At 40.1% G+C, this 13347-nt stretch overlaps 1 protein-coding gene across 2 annotated transcripts in view; it reads right to left on the bottom strand.

The window, feature by feature from the left end:
- Window positions 1-13347, bottom strand: part of KIAA1217 (KIAA1217 ortholog) — a 165506-nt gene that overhangs the window by 48181 nt on the left and 103978 nt on the right. The window lies entirely within an intron of this gene.

Raw genomic sequence — 13347 nt, 5'->3', positions numbered from 1 at the left:
CTGCTGTGGTGCTTCTAAGGTCGGGGGAAGAAAACGGGAGATCAAAGTCATCTGGAAGCCATCATGGAGGTAAGAAAAGGAAGGGAAAAAAAAAAAAAAAACCTTTTAAGATGCGAGTTGGCAACCTCAACTGTCCAACACCACCACTTTCAGGTGGGTCTGGAAAACTCAGTGTCACTGAACACATCCCTGAGGTTATGCAGCGCTCAGTAATTCAGAGTGGAAGTTGTTGATCTGAAATCTTCACCATTTCCCTGCTGCTCACTCCCTGTTTTGACCATATGGCTGGATCCACTGCAGTTAGTGATCCATGGCTGACAAAGCAAGAAATTATATTCCACTCCTGCCCCACCACAGGTTTTTCCACTGGTAAAGGAATTACAATGGCGGCATATAAACAATTGCTGTTCTCATCACAGCGGGCTCCACGCTTGGGCATTACAAACGACGTTCCCCAAGGCCAGAGATCAAAAGTTTGCAGTATCAGGTATCAGGAAGAAGAAAGAAGATAACCTGACTTTGGTCGCAGCAATAATAAATAAGCCTAACAGAACAAAGGAGTGCGCTGGGATGGGTTATAAATGAGCCAGACAAAAGTCTTCCAGCCAAGGAGTTGGGTCATTTTTCTTTAATATGCACAGAGGAATACTGTCATATGGAATTTGAAATAAAACACAACTAAACAGTACTAATACAATTATCAGTGGGCATTCTACATAGTTGTCCATCCAGATTCACAAAACACTGCAACACGCTTGGCTGTATTGCACATTCAGATGCTAGACCTCAGCCGAAGAATGAAAAGCCTCCCGCAGACTCTGGGCAGCTTTGGGGTCACAGCTCCAGGGAGATGCAGCTAAAGCTACAACAGGTACACGAGAAGTATTTCAAGTCACAGGAACCACAGACACAAGGCRGCACTGGGTTACAGTGAGAGGGTGAGTCCAGTGTTAGCAGTAGAGAGAAAATTTCCAAGGAAAACTTTGAAAATGACAGGTTTAATAACATATAACCTCTGGACCTCATATTCCTGTATGTGCTCATTAATGTTTAAGTCAAATAAAAACTTTAAAAAAATTCTATTTTTCACATTCAAGTATTGCCATACATTAAGATGAAAATAAAAGAGTTCACACATAGGTCTAAGCTATTGCTCAAAACACAACTGGCCAGAACTTGACATTTACCCTATGCCCACATACTGACCTATATGCCCCTGTTTACTTTTCGCTTTGCATTAAAATAGCACGTAGCTCAAATGGAAGCCTTACTGGGCTGGGCAGGGCACAGATCCCTGCGCGGACAACCCCTTCCTGAAAAGTTCACATACTATTTTAATACGTGACTCAGTCCCCGGGTGGAGCGTKCCGAAGGGGAGCAGGAGCAGAGCCGCAGAGTCCAAGGGCGCCCGCGGCGCCAACACTGGGGCCCGCGGCCTGCGCAGCGACGCGAGCTGGCGACAGGGTGGCGGCACTCAGCCTGTCGTGGCGATGACAGCATCCGCTTCCACCTGCTCAATGTCTTCACTCTTCCTGCCTCCCTCCTCTCTAAACATCTCCAGATTCTTCTCTAAACATCTCCAGATTCTTACCTAATGCAACTTCTAAAATGCCTAGCATGGTTTTCTCATCTATGTCTTCTTCAGGATATTCAAGGCATGCCCTTCCTCTCATTTATACAACTAATTCTCTGCTGTTTGCTTCTTCCTGCCCTCTGCCTCACAAGTTCTGTGTCGCTCAAGGCCAAGACATGTTCTAATAGGTGGGCTGTCCCAGGCCACATGTTCTTAAACTGTGCCGCAGAGGCACAGAGAAAGAGGATTTGGGGCTTATCAGAGCCTGTAAGTACTATGTGCTATCTCAGCCAATTGCTTTGAGGGCAAAAGGAAGAAGGTTTTAAGGCAAGCATGGGATCAGGTGCTTTCCAATGGCAGCTATGTAATATATTTGCCTCAGGGTGTGGTTTTCTTTAGCACATGGCTCTTCCTTGTTCTTACCGCTCACAGACTTTATATCCCTGAAGCAGAAAGTTGCTTATTGGCTCTTCAGTTTGCGATATGGCAAAAGTACTACAGTTTTTGTACGTAACATTAGAGGGGWAGGGGTATCACTCCGATTGTTTTTCCACTTCCTGTGTAAAAGAARGTCATACCCTGTTTAAGCAGCTCCTTTGGAGTTCTCTTGGTCAAATAACCCTTAAGTCTTAAGACTTATACTAAAAAGTATGGATTTGCATTTTCTTTACAAATGGACCAATAGAGAAATTGGTCATGCACTGAACAGTAAATTGTATACAAAAGTATCTGTGTTTATAATTTCAGAATTAGTTTGCATACTCGACAAGTGGCTGCATTTTGATATGCAGAAAGGTAGGAAAATGGCCATACATTCACCCAAATATCTTAGAAGAGCCCTTAGAAAGATTGTCCTGTGCTCCCGGGAGCTCCCATAAGGGCCAGGCAGACCTGGCACCTCTTCCACTGCAGAATACAAGGCTTATTCCCTCTCCTGGAGCCTTAACCATCACAGTTCCCCTAAAATAAGGGCAGTACTACCATCATAGGCCTCATGGGTTGCAAAGAGCAGCTGCACACACCTGGGTGCCAGAAATGCAGCCTGACTGACACTGTTACCCACAAGCATCTCAGAGCAAACGACAGGCACAGGGAAAAGTGGGGCAGGATATCTGACCTGGCAGCCTTTCCCATTGCTCTCCCCAGCCTCATCTATGTCAATACAGAGTACAGCAATTGGCTTTGTCCCAAGAATTTGAGCCTGCCAAAATATCTAGATGATCCCTATTCATCTACACACCTTCCCCGTGACACCCTGGGGTTTCCAGCGGACTCCAGTAATCACCTCTCAGGTATGTGAAGCTATTACTTTCTTACTCTCCCACTGACACTCTCGGTTGCCCTGAGGAAATTGCATCTGCGCTTTTCAAGCTGGCTCACCCAACAGTAAACTTGGGACACTTGCAAAGAACTTCATCAAGAGCTTGGAGAATCCGTGATGAAAAAGCTACAGAAATGCTAAATACTGCTACAGCGGTGATTAATTCTTCTGTATGTAAGAGACCTTTTAAGGAAATCACTCACCAAAAGAAAATCCTCTGCAGAGTGAGGTAATCCTTCACTTTGCTAATCAGGGAAAGATTAATTAAAAGAGCTTTAACAACAGTACACGCCATTAGTTTGCTCTTTCTTTAAAACAAAACAAAACACCACTATGGTATCATATCTGTCATGACTGGTCTTTCTTTCACACTGGGTTTGCACATCTGAAAGTACAAATCAGCTTTGGTAAAAAAACCTGTCAGATAGTTCTGATATTTCTAAAATATTATCATTCACAATAAGAAGCAGTGTATTTGAAAACTACAGAACAGACAGTAAGTCTGAAAACAACTGTTAAACACATATAGATTGATTAACTATCTGAAGCCAAACCCTCCTCATGCTATCAGACTTCACTGAAGGGTTATCACACTCGTCTATTCTTGGCTATTCTTTGTATGTCTTTTAATTCCTGTAAATTCTCCCTTTGTGTCAGGCCATTACAGAAAAAATAGTTGGCTGCAGCTGCGGGCTCCTCCAGCTGCCCAGCACCCTATGAACAACTGCAAACACATTAGCAACATTTATAGTTTGTTCTGCTCACAAAGTTTCCAATGAAAAATAATTTTAGCAGACAACACTAATTCACTAGAGCTGAAATATTTGGTAGAAACATCAGTAAAGCAAAAGTTGTTTGGAAAAAAAAAAGCAGATGTCAAACATGAACAAGAGTTCTTATCAGACATTTCTGGACTGCTCGAGAGTTTTGGATTTTCAGATTCATAAACCTAGGGCAATTTGGCCAGAGTTTGCCCTGAGGCAGAGTGCCCGGCTCCTCCACAGTCTCATCTGCAGAGTATGTGACAGTTTTAGGATGGTTTTCTAGACTGTGATAAAATATGCCAGGGGTTTCAGTGTCTCCAGTTCTCTAAAGTACTTCCATACTAGAAGTTAACTTGGTGCTTTTTGCTAACAATGGACGCCCCAATGCTCAAAATAGACATTTAAGGGCACAAAACATCTAGCCCAGGCTCAGCTTGGACACCTGGACACCAGACTCAGATGAGTCTGTCCCCACAGTAGAAAGAAGRTATAAGGAGCAGCTGGGTTTCTGCTGCTCTTTTTGACTATTGTAAAAAAACATGCTGCTATCTACAGTACATTTTTAAATTTCAATGTTCATTGTGCGAAAATAGAATTTCAAATGTTTTTTTTTTTTCATTTTAGAGAATTCTGAAACCCAGATAGCTCTTTTCTTAACATGTTCCACAAATTTCCAGAGTTGTTTTCTGGATGCTATTCCAGATAGGGAGTTTTAGAACCCCTGAGAAAACTCAGCAATCATTATAATTCACTCCTCACCCATAGCAAGCATTTGAGTTTCAGTTTTTCAGCTTCTTTTGCATAGATTTGGTAAATGTCCAGTTGTAAAATGGGTTTTACAATGTATAAAGAGTTGAGTTAAAAATTTAGAGTGTCTATGAAACCATAATTTTCTGGTCGTAATGGTAAGAGCAGAAGAGAATCCTTAATGAAACATATATGGATACAGGAAGAGAATCACTTTGTTTTCCTTCCTCTATCTATGTTATTAATCCTATGCTTCTCTTTCCACTTATCAGCAATGCTGTAAGCAGTCAATATTAGGTGTTTCTTTGGACTTGTCCATGTATGGTAAACAATGGCAAATCCACTTTATCCTCCAATATATTTAATAAACCAAGAGAGAAGCTTACCGGSATGGCTGCTCACTGCCCTACGAGATGGGAGCTGAAGCACACAGCCATAATCCCCTGAAGAGGGGATATGGGTCTTCTCCTCAGCCCACCTTGATGAGGTGCCACCCTCAGATCACTCAGTACAGCTGCAACATCCAACCTCTTTGCCTTTCTCCATGTCATGAAGCATGTGGCATAAGCACCATTTCACCCACTAGGAGAGAATCTTTATGGTGCAGTATAGTACCTGCCCATATACTGGCTTGAATTCAGCACAGCTCAGCCACGCCATCACTTCCCTTTCCATAGGGCACAGAATCAAGCACATTCTTAACATTATTGTCGCTTATTTTATACCTGTATCTTTAAAGCACATTTGCACATGAATCCAACCCCTGCAGCTATCCAAATGTTTTAACTCATGCTACTTTACATGTCTCAATATGTCCTTTTATATCCTTACTTACATATAAATTTAATTCATACCATACCCCAAAGGTCCCATGGGGAAAACAAAGAATACCTATTTCACTTTTTACTGAACGCAAAACAGATCCGTAAAACTCTAAGTTAACCACAAAACAAATTTAATGGCAATATCAAAAACAATATTTGATTGCTTCACCCTGTCTCTATGTCAGTGCTCATGTTGAAGATGGATCTTACAACCAAATAGAGAAGAGACCTTCGCATCAGATTCTAGGAACTCTGCTTGTTCAGGCATAATTTTTTTTAGCTATGCTTAAACCATATAGGTATTGTTTCTACAATTAAAACACAGTAAAGCTCCCATTTTTTTCTTAAGACAACATTGTTACCTACAGACAAACAAAATATCTGGTTAAGATTTTGCACTGAAATAATTAAAGCCACTTACTGTTACTTAAGGAAATCACCTGTATGACTACAGCAGTAAGATGAACATTTGGTTCCACTTCTTCTAATAAAGCACTTTTTGTTTTCAACCTCGAATCTAAATCCTCAGTCTACAGTATAATATTTTATRTATCCATGCCTTCTGGGAAAAGGTCTTTAAACAGTAAAAATGCTCCTTGTTCTCTCTGCTCACAACAGGGACAGGCCATCTTGCTTTACCCGGTCGTCTAAGTCACGCTGCTTCAATAGACTGAAGTACTTTTCCACATGACAAGCCTGCAATTTCTCCTCCCCTTTTGAAATTAGTCACTAAATAACCTCCTTGGCATGTCACCCAGTCACAAACTGTGTGACACTATGTGATTCAATCGCTCAACCATTTCTTAATGTGTGCCTATAAGATGTATAGAGAGAGACTAGCATTATGGAATGAAGTATAAGAGGGACTCACAAAGGGAAAAGCCATACATAAAGTAGTGAGTAACCTTCATTAAGGTAAGAAAGTGCATTTCTGAAAGCAACAATATGAAACACATACATAATAATTCCCCATTAGAAGAAGCTCTCAAATTATTTAACAAACACAGTACCTACAATTCTAGCAAAGAAATGCACTGGTTATTAACTTTATAAGCTTTTAAAATGATCAGATTGACACTTGCTAGAAAGAGGCGCAAGCCCCTGCCCTGCAACACGGCACCTGCGCGTGGCGGGAGGCTGTCTACTCATTAACCAGCACCTTAGCAGCGCCGCTGAGCTGAACTTTGAGGCCACCATAAATCAATCCCACTGCTATCTCCACTGCACACCATGGAAGCAATTATGATCTTTTTTTTTTTTTTTTTCAAAAAAGGGCACAATAGAAAAGGCAAATGTCAAAAGAAAAAGGAAACATGGTTCGTGCTTCCCTCTCTTCTACCTCCTCTCCCCAAAAGGCCAAATAACATAGAAAATGCATTCTTAAAAATACACTATTTACACGGTTTAAGAGATGGCACATAAAAGCCACAGCATAATCTCATAAGAAAAACACATCACAGCTCTTAAATGTAAAGCAAGCCTGAAGGTAACTTAAGTAAAGGGTTGCCTGTATTGTTTTGACTGYAGTTCAAAAGAATCAAAACACAATTTGAGATGCACAAACGTGAGCTAATATCGACGTAGTGAACCAGTTAGGACAGGACTTTATTGGAGAAACATTTCTATTTTGCATGATTCCTCTCAGCATGTCCAACATTGGGGAGGGAGGCAACACACAATGCCAAAGTGTAATCTGACACATGAAAACTTAAGTAACGTAACCAAGATCAACAGCAGATCTGGTAGCCAAAACTAAATATTACCATGTTCCAGGCCTTACTGCATCCTCCCCAGAAGCAGAAAGTCCTCTAAAATTGTAAGTGGCTCTGAGGTACTCGTACAGTACATGGTAAATTTATATGTCATTACTGGTCTTGACAAAAGCTTCACAGAATTTACATGCAGCACAACATAAAGGATCTTTTAAGAATGTAAAAAATATTTATTTCATCTTAAATCTATATTTTAAAAAATATTTTGCTGGTGAAATTGAAAAATAAATTTTATTAAATATTTACACTGGAACTATAATAAAAAAACACTGAACAGAAGCGATGTTAAAAATATTTATTTTGATTTTAAATTTAATCAGTCAAGGCTCGTCTCTTGCAGTATAGGAGAAAAGCAGGATTTACCATTGAAGCATCTGGTTTATATTTGGCAGGTTTAACTAACCAGTCAAGCATTCCCTTTTAATGAGTGGATGTATATATTTGACCTAGTTAAAAAGCTGCTTAGGTCTGCTGACCAACCAGACTGAAAAACATGAAAAGAAAAATACAAACAAATTGTCCCAGGACACATTTATGCCACATACGCTTCCCAACAAGTGCAGAATACACTTTGCCATTTACATTCTTCCTCACAGGCTGCAGTAGCTGCAGTGAGAAGTCACATTATTATGCTAATATGCAGGATAAGACAGAGCACTATATTTCATTGCAGCTTCTCCGCAATGAATTGCAAGCTGGTAGGATGCACATTTTCAGTAATTGGACTCTGGCATGATAAACTACATCCCAGAACATCAGACATCCTGTAACTAGTTCTCCATACAGCCMGCACTATGTGCAGGACTCTTCAAGTACGTTTGATGCATATGAAGAGTTTTTCATACGAATAATGAATCTTCTTTTAATTTGAAAGTATATCAGGCCCAACATAATAAATATTGTACGGCTATATCATTACCACGGCTATAATTTAATCTGTAGATTCTAACAATGCACACAAACCATTCAAGCAGCACTTTCCATTTCAATTACTTTATCAGAACCCTCAAGCCCTGTCTATCTTTCTATGCATTATCTTCCATGTAATTAGCTGCCATATATTTGTTTATAATGTACTCTACAGACGGAGAGTCTTTTCCAGTTTAACTCCTGCATAATCAGAGGGCATGCGCATGYGAGGTGCAACACTCCAGCTTTACCAATGTCTGGCATAGCCAATTACTTTAAAATCTATGTTAAAGTCTCTGTTAAGGTAGGCCTGAGCTACCACTGAGCTAAATCATCAGTCCTGCTAATTTCCTCTACAATGTTATTAACATCATTAGTCCCTTGGACCACTGTTTATCACACCAATTTATTTTCTCTTTTCTCTCCTCATTTTTTTTCTAGTGCAAGCACTAGAGAAACAAGAGCAGAAAAACATGCATTCATAAAGCCAAAGCACATTTTTAAAGTCTGCTGTGGGGTATGTGTACAAGGCATGGGCATATTTTACTATTTGACTGCTGATCAAAGTTCTATCTATTCCTCATAACAGTTCTTTTGGATCCTACTTCCTTAATAATACTTTCATGCATGGAAATAATTAAGTAGTTAATGCCTTGTACTGCTATAAACAACTGTTTTCTTGCCAGGAAACAGAGAAGCACTTGGAGGCTGGAGGGCTTGTCGCTAATTCAGGCCTTGTTTGCCATCTCAGTGACCTGGAGAGAAGCTTGCAAGGGAGTCAATGGGATTTTTTCTTAAATGCAACAAGATAGTGCAGTCCATCAGAAGCCAAGCAGGAAGGCAGCTTGTTGATAACTTCTTTTTCAACCCAAGTGAGGTATTATTTCTCTYTCCACCCTGCTTTTATTTTTTTTTCCTCCAATTACAGTTTTACTCAAACTCATCAGTCTGATATTCCATCCAGCATCTAATTCTGAGCTAAGAAAGGGGTAGTTGAGGGGAACAAAGACCTTGTGGGGTTGTCCACAGGATGTCCTAGAGCTGCTGCCTTTGTCACACAAGACTCGAGGTAGCAGAAGGACTTCCCTGCAGATCTTCTGCTCAGGCAAGCACAGTGACAGAAGCCTSTCAGTGAAGTTATCCATTTTCTACAATGTGAGCGAGACTGACCTCTGGCTTTGTCCTCAACAATTGAGCAGAGGAGGAAAAGAGCGGTCTTATCCAACCCTGGTACCAGCTATTTCCGTATAGTGAAAAATSTGGGGGCAGATTATGCACCCAGCTAGGCTACTGGTGCCACTGTCCTTACTGTGCATGACCCCAAATAGCTCTTTCACATTAGTCTCAGCTTTCTCTTGAGTCAGCTGCCCATATTTATACCTGCAAGTTTATCTGGAGCTCCTCCCTGAAGATGGAAAATTGTCCAAGACCACTTGGAGTTTGAGAGTTGAAGCCAAGGAAACAGGTGCAGAATAGTTCTATGTCTACGTCTCTAGATCTACGTAGAGACCTGTCTTACCCCAAACATACATTTTATTCCTTCTTATCTCTGCTTACTGATTCTGAAGGCACTTAATGAAATGGGCATGTCTTGAGGTAGAACCATGTATCATAAAATTCTGTCCTTTTACAATTATTCCAAACTCCTAGTTCTTCTAAAACAAACACACACACACATACCCCTCCTCCACACACAGAGCCCATAAGTAATAGCTGAAATGAAGCACTATAAAGGGAGAATGCGATTTGAAAGCCYCACTGCTGGCAAAATGACTGCTTGGTAGAGCAGATGGCTCTTGCGATGTTGAGCAACCTGTACAAGAAGCCTTTGAACCTGCACACGTGAGCATCTGGGCTCCAAGAGAACAATGCTTCATTGAAACAGGTACATTAATTTTCTCATATATATACATAAGTTAACACACACCCCCATATATTTATGTGTGTGTGTATATATATATGTATATATATATGTGTGTGTGTATATATATGTGTGTATATATATATATATACACACACACACACACACACACACAGACCCCAATTGTTTTTTTTTTGCCTAAATGTGAGTGATGGCAAATGTTGAGCATAATAAGGAATTTTAAACTTTTAGAGTTTTACAAAAATTAAAGGCAGATAGAATCAGGCAAATCCTGAGGGTGCCGAAACCTCTGCAGCCTCTCAGGCTTTGAGTTTACTAGACGAGCTCTCACTGCAGTCACATGAAGAAGGTTCAGCAAAACTGAACTATTATGTCAGGTCTCTCTATCCTGTAATTAAACCTTATAGTGTTCCCTTATTTCTGCACTGATTCACAAAGGTAAAGTGCCTAGTTATAGCAAAGTCTGTATCACATACATGCATGAAATATCTCCCAACTGTTAAGGTGACATTGCTGCTTGCTCTATATGGAGGAATTTTTCCTCACTTACTGTTAGCTCCACCAAAAAAGGGCCAGGCACCCACAATAGTCTGTGCATCCCCTCCTCAGGCAGGGGACACAAACTGCCCGCTGGACCACATTACCTCTCTTCCCTGACAGCAGTGGGAGGTAATTTCCACCCTAAACTTATGAGGATTAGACTTTTTTTTCTCCTTCATACTCTATTATAAGCCYGTTTATATGTCTTTTTATTCAGTTACTGTCTGTTTTTTGCTTTTCATCTTTTTTTTGGGGGGGGTTACTCAGACTGAGATGCTGTAACTAAAATTGATAGTGGCAGTTTCATTCTAACTGCTTCTTGCTAGTCCATACAATGAGCCAATYGGTGGCTTGGTTGTATTAAGAGTTGCATTGTTTCTAGCCTGAAGTTGCTAATAAATATTATTTATTTGTCAACAGATCAATACAGAAACATCTCTACTTTTCAATCACTACTGCCTCAGTCCTACCATTATCACTTTCTCTTAAGCCTAAGCTTTTTCAGCCTAAATGCTGAGAACTGCATTTGTAACATGAAATTTCTCCTGCACAGTCAATAAGCAAAGCAAAAATATTAATAAAAACACAGCTACAGTCATATGCTGCAAACATTTAAATAATCTATAAATCATGAAACAGGGAAAATATAGAGTAGATAAGAAGAAAAATGAGAGGCAAAAAGGAAATTCACCCTTGTGTGGAAACTATTCCAAGGCTGGAAACTATAGCAGAAACACACAAAGACACACAAAAACACAACCCACAAGCAAGACAGTCTGTAAAAGACAGCAGGGATGAAAGAGAGTAAGACTGGAGGTGGGTGCTGAGAATTAAAGAAAGGAAAGCGATAATAAATAACAAAGGAATAAAAATAGGAGAATTAAACTAGGAGGAGGAGAGGAGCTGATGAGAAACAGAGGAATTAAAGAGAATGTAGTACAGAAGAAAAGGGAAATTAACACAGAAAGTAATAATAAAAATGCAATGAGGATGAGAAACAAGAGCAAGAGTGGAAAACATGAGTTAATGCAAACTTTCTTCAGGCTGAAAGGTCACTTGCATCTCAAAAGGTTTTTATTCTTTCATCCAATGGCCCTTCCTAGAACAAATGTGCATTTTTCAGATGTAAAATAAGAATGCAAAAGGGAAAATGTTATGTTTAAATTCCTGTCATAAATAGGTTGACCTAACAATGTGCACCAGCCAAGATCTAACTAGYGGGGCAGGCTCTGTGTCCACCTGCTTGTATCTTCCCTGAGCTTGCTTGCACTCCCAAATTGTCACTGTCACCAAYTGGCTGCCAAAAAGACCTTCAGCAAACACTGGGCAAGCTCTACTTGGAGGGGAAGGGAGCACAAGGCCATGTCAGACCCCGCCTAGAACAGTCCCATGAGGMCTTCTAGTCTAGCCACGCTACAGGCAACATCAGCAGTGCTCCGAGGACACTGACACGTGGATGAGATGCCTCATGTTGGCCCGTAACACAGTTAACTCCCCACAGGCCGGATGGGGGTCACAGTGTGTCTGTGTGGGGTTACTGCCCCCCAGGATTTGGTTTTTGAAGCTATTGCCCAGTACCAGTCTGCACAGCTTCATTCCTGGTCGGCAAGACAAACAGCCAGACCAGCCAACCTGGCAGGCAGTCATTTCTGCATATTTATGAGCATATTTCATTTCTCACAAATAGATGGAATGTGAGAGCTAAAAATAATGCTTAAATTATCCAATTAAGCAGAAAGAAGATAATAAATCTCTCATATTTCATTTTCCTATGTTTCCCTAGTGCACTTTCCAGACAGAGTAGTTGTTAAGTACGCTAGCAAACCTCTTGGCATTTCAGCCAGGATTTTTCAGGGTGTTATCACATATGACAAAAATACAAAATACTGAAACTTTACACATCTCAATTGCAGAACAGTCAGATAATCACATCACCGGTTTGCCAATATCCGTATTTATCTCATCTGTGTAGCATGGCCTACCCACCCCAGGCCTACCCACCCCATAAGCTCTTAAGACTCTTTGAACTGACCACACAAAAGCTATCACTGATTAACAAAAAAAAAAAAAAAAAAAAAAAAAAAAAAAAAAAAAAAAAGATACCCTTCATAGTTAATCCTGCATTCCAACTACTTATTTGTTTTACTTTTTAGGTAGAATTTTCTGAAAATAAACAGGATTTGTCTAATTCATGAGGGTCTACCAGATCTTTCTTCCTCCACCCCCATTCCTCTTCAAGAGATCAAGCACATCACGCACGTAGCATGGAGGGCCACCACCAGTGCAGAAAGCCAAACCCTTCAGACCAATCTCTATTTCAGCACTTCCTCAGCGCACTACTGCACTGGTAGAGTCATCTTTTTTTTTTTTTTTCCCCCCAAAAAAGGAATAGTTTCAAATATGTACATTTCTAGTACAGATCAGCATTTTTATTTGGTTTAAATATGCTGTATATCAGATTTCTGCTCTTTAAAAAAGGAAACACTCTTAGTAACTGAACTCATAAATCAAAATAAAGCACGGCTTTCTGACTTTCTGTACTAACGATTCAGCTCTTGTTTTTGTTCCATATTTGTGGCTCTTCCCACTGTGCTGAAGCCAAATAAAACTGAACAAGCTGATATAGTTAAACAAAAACAAAGGAATACATAACCTTTAGTCTCATCTGGCATTGGGATGAACAACTGAGTCAAAATGCAATTTCTATTACATATGGACATATGGAATACATTAGGATGTAAATAATACAAAATATTATAAAATACAGCTGATATTTAAAAGACCTACGAATTATGTGTACACCTGTAACCAGCTGTTTCTCCCACTATAAGGATATAGCAAATCAGGAAAAATACTTTTCTGTGTTGAGCTTTGGATTCATTGCTGTCTGCCTAAGGAATGGTCATGGAAACCTTATGTACCTGGATTTTGCAATATATATGTCCAAGCTGAACTGTGTCTCATAGCTTTAAGGCCCAGCAAGTATTTGCAGTTTTGCTAGCACAAAATGTGCTA

Source organism: Nothoprocta perdicaria, unplaced genomic scaffold, assembly GCF_003342845.1.
Source record: "Nothoprocta perdicaria isolate Ctin4 unplaced genomic scaffold, notPer1 scaffold_23, whole genome shotgun sequence".
Classification (NCBI taxonomy): domain Eukaryota; kingdom Metazoa; phylum Chordata; class Aves; order Tinamiformes; family Tinamidae; genus Nothoprocta; species Nothoprocta perdicaria.
Note: the sequence above shows the minus strand (reverse complement) of the source record. Positions and strands in the feature narration are given on the sequence as shown.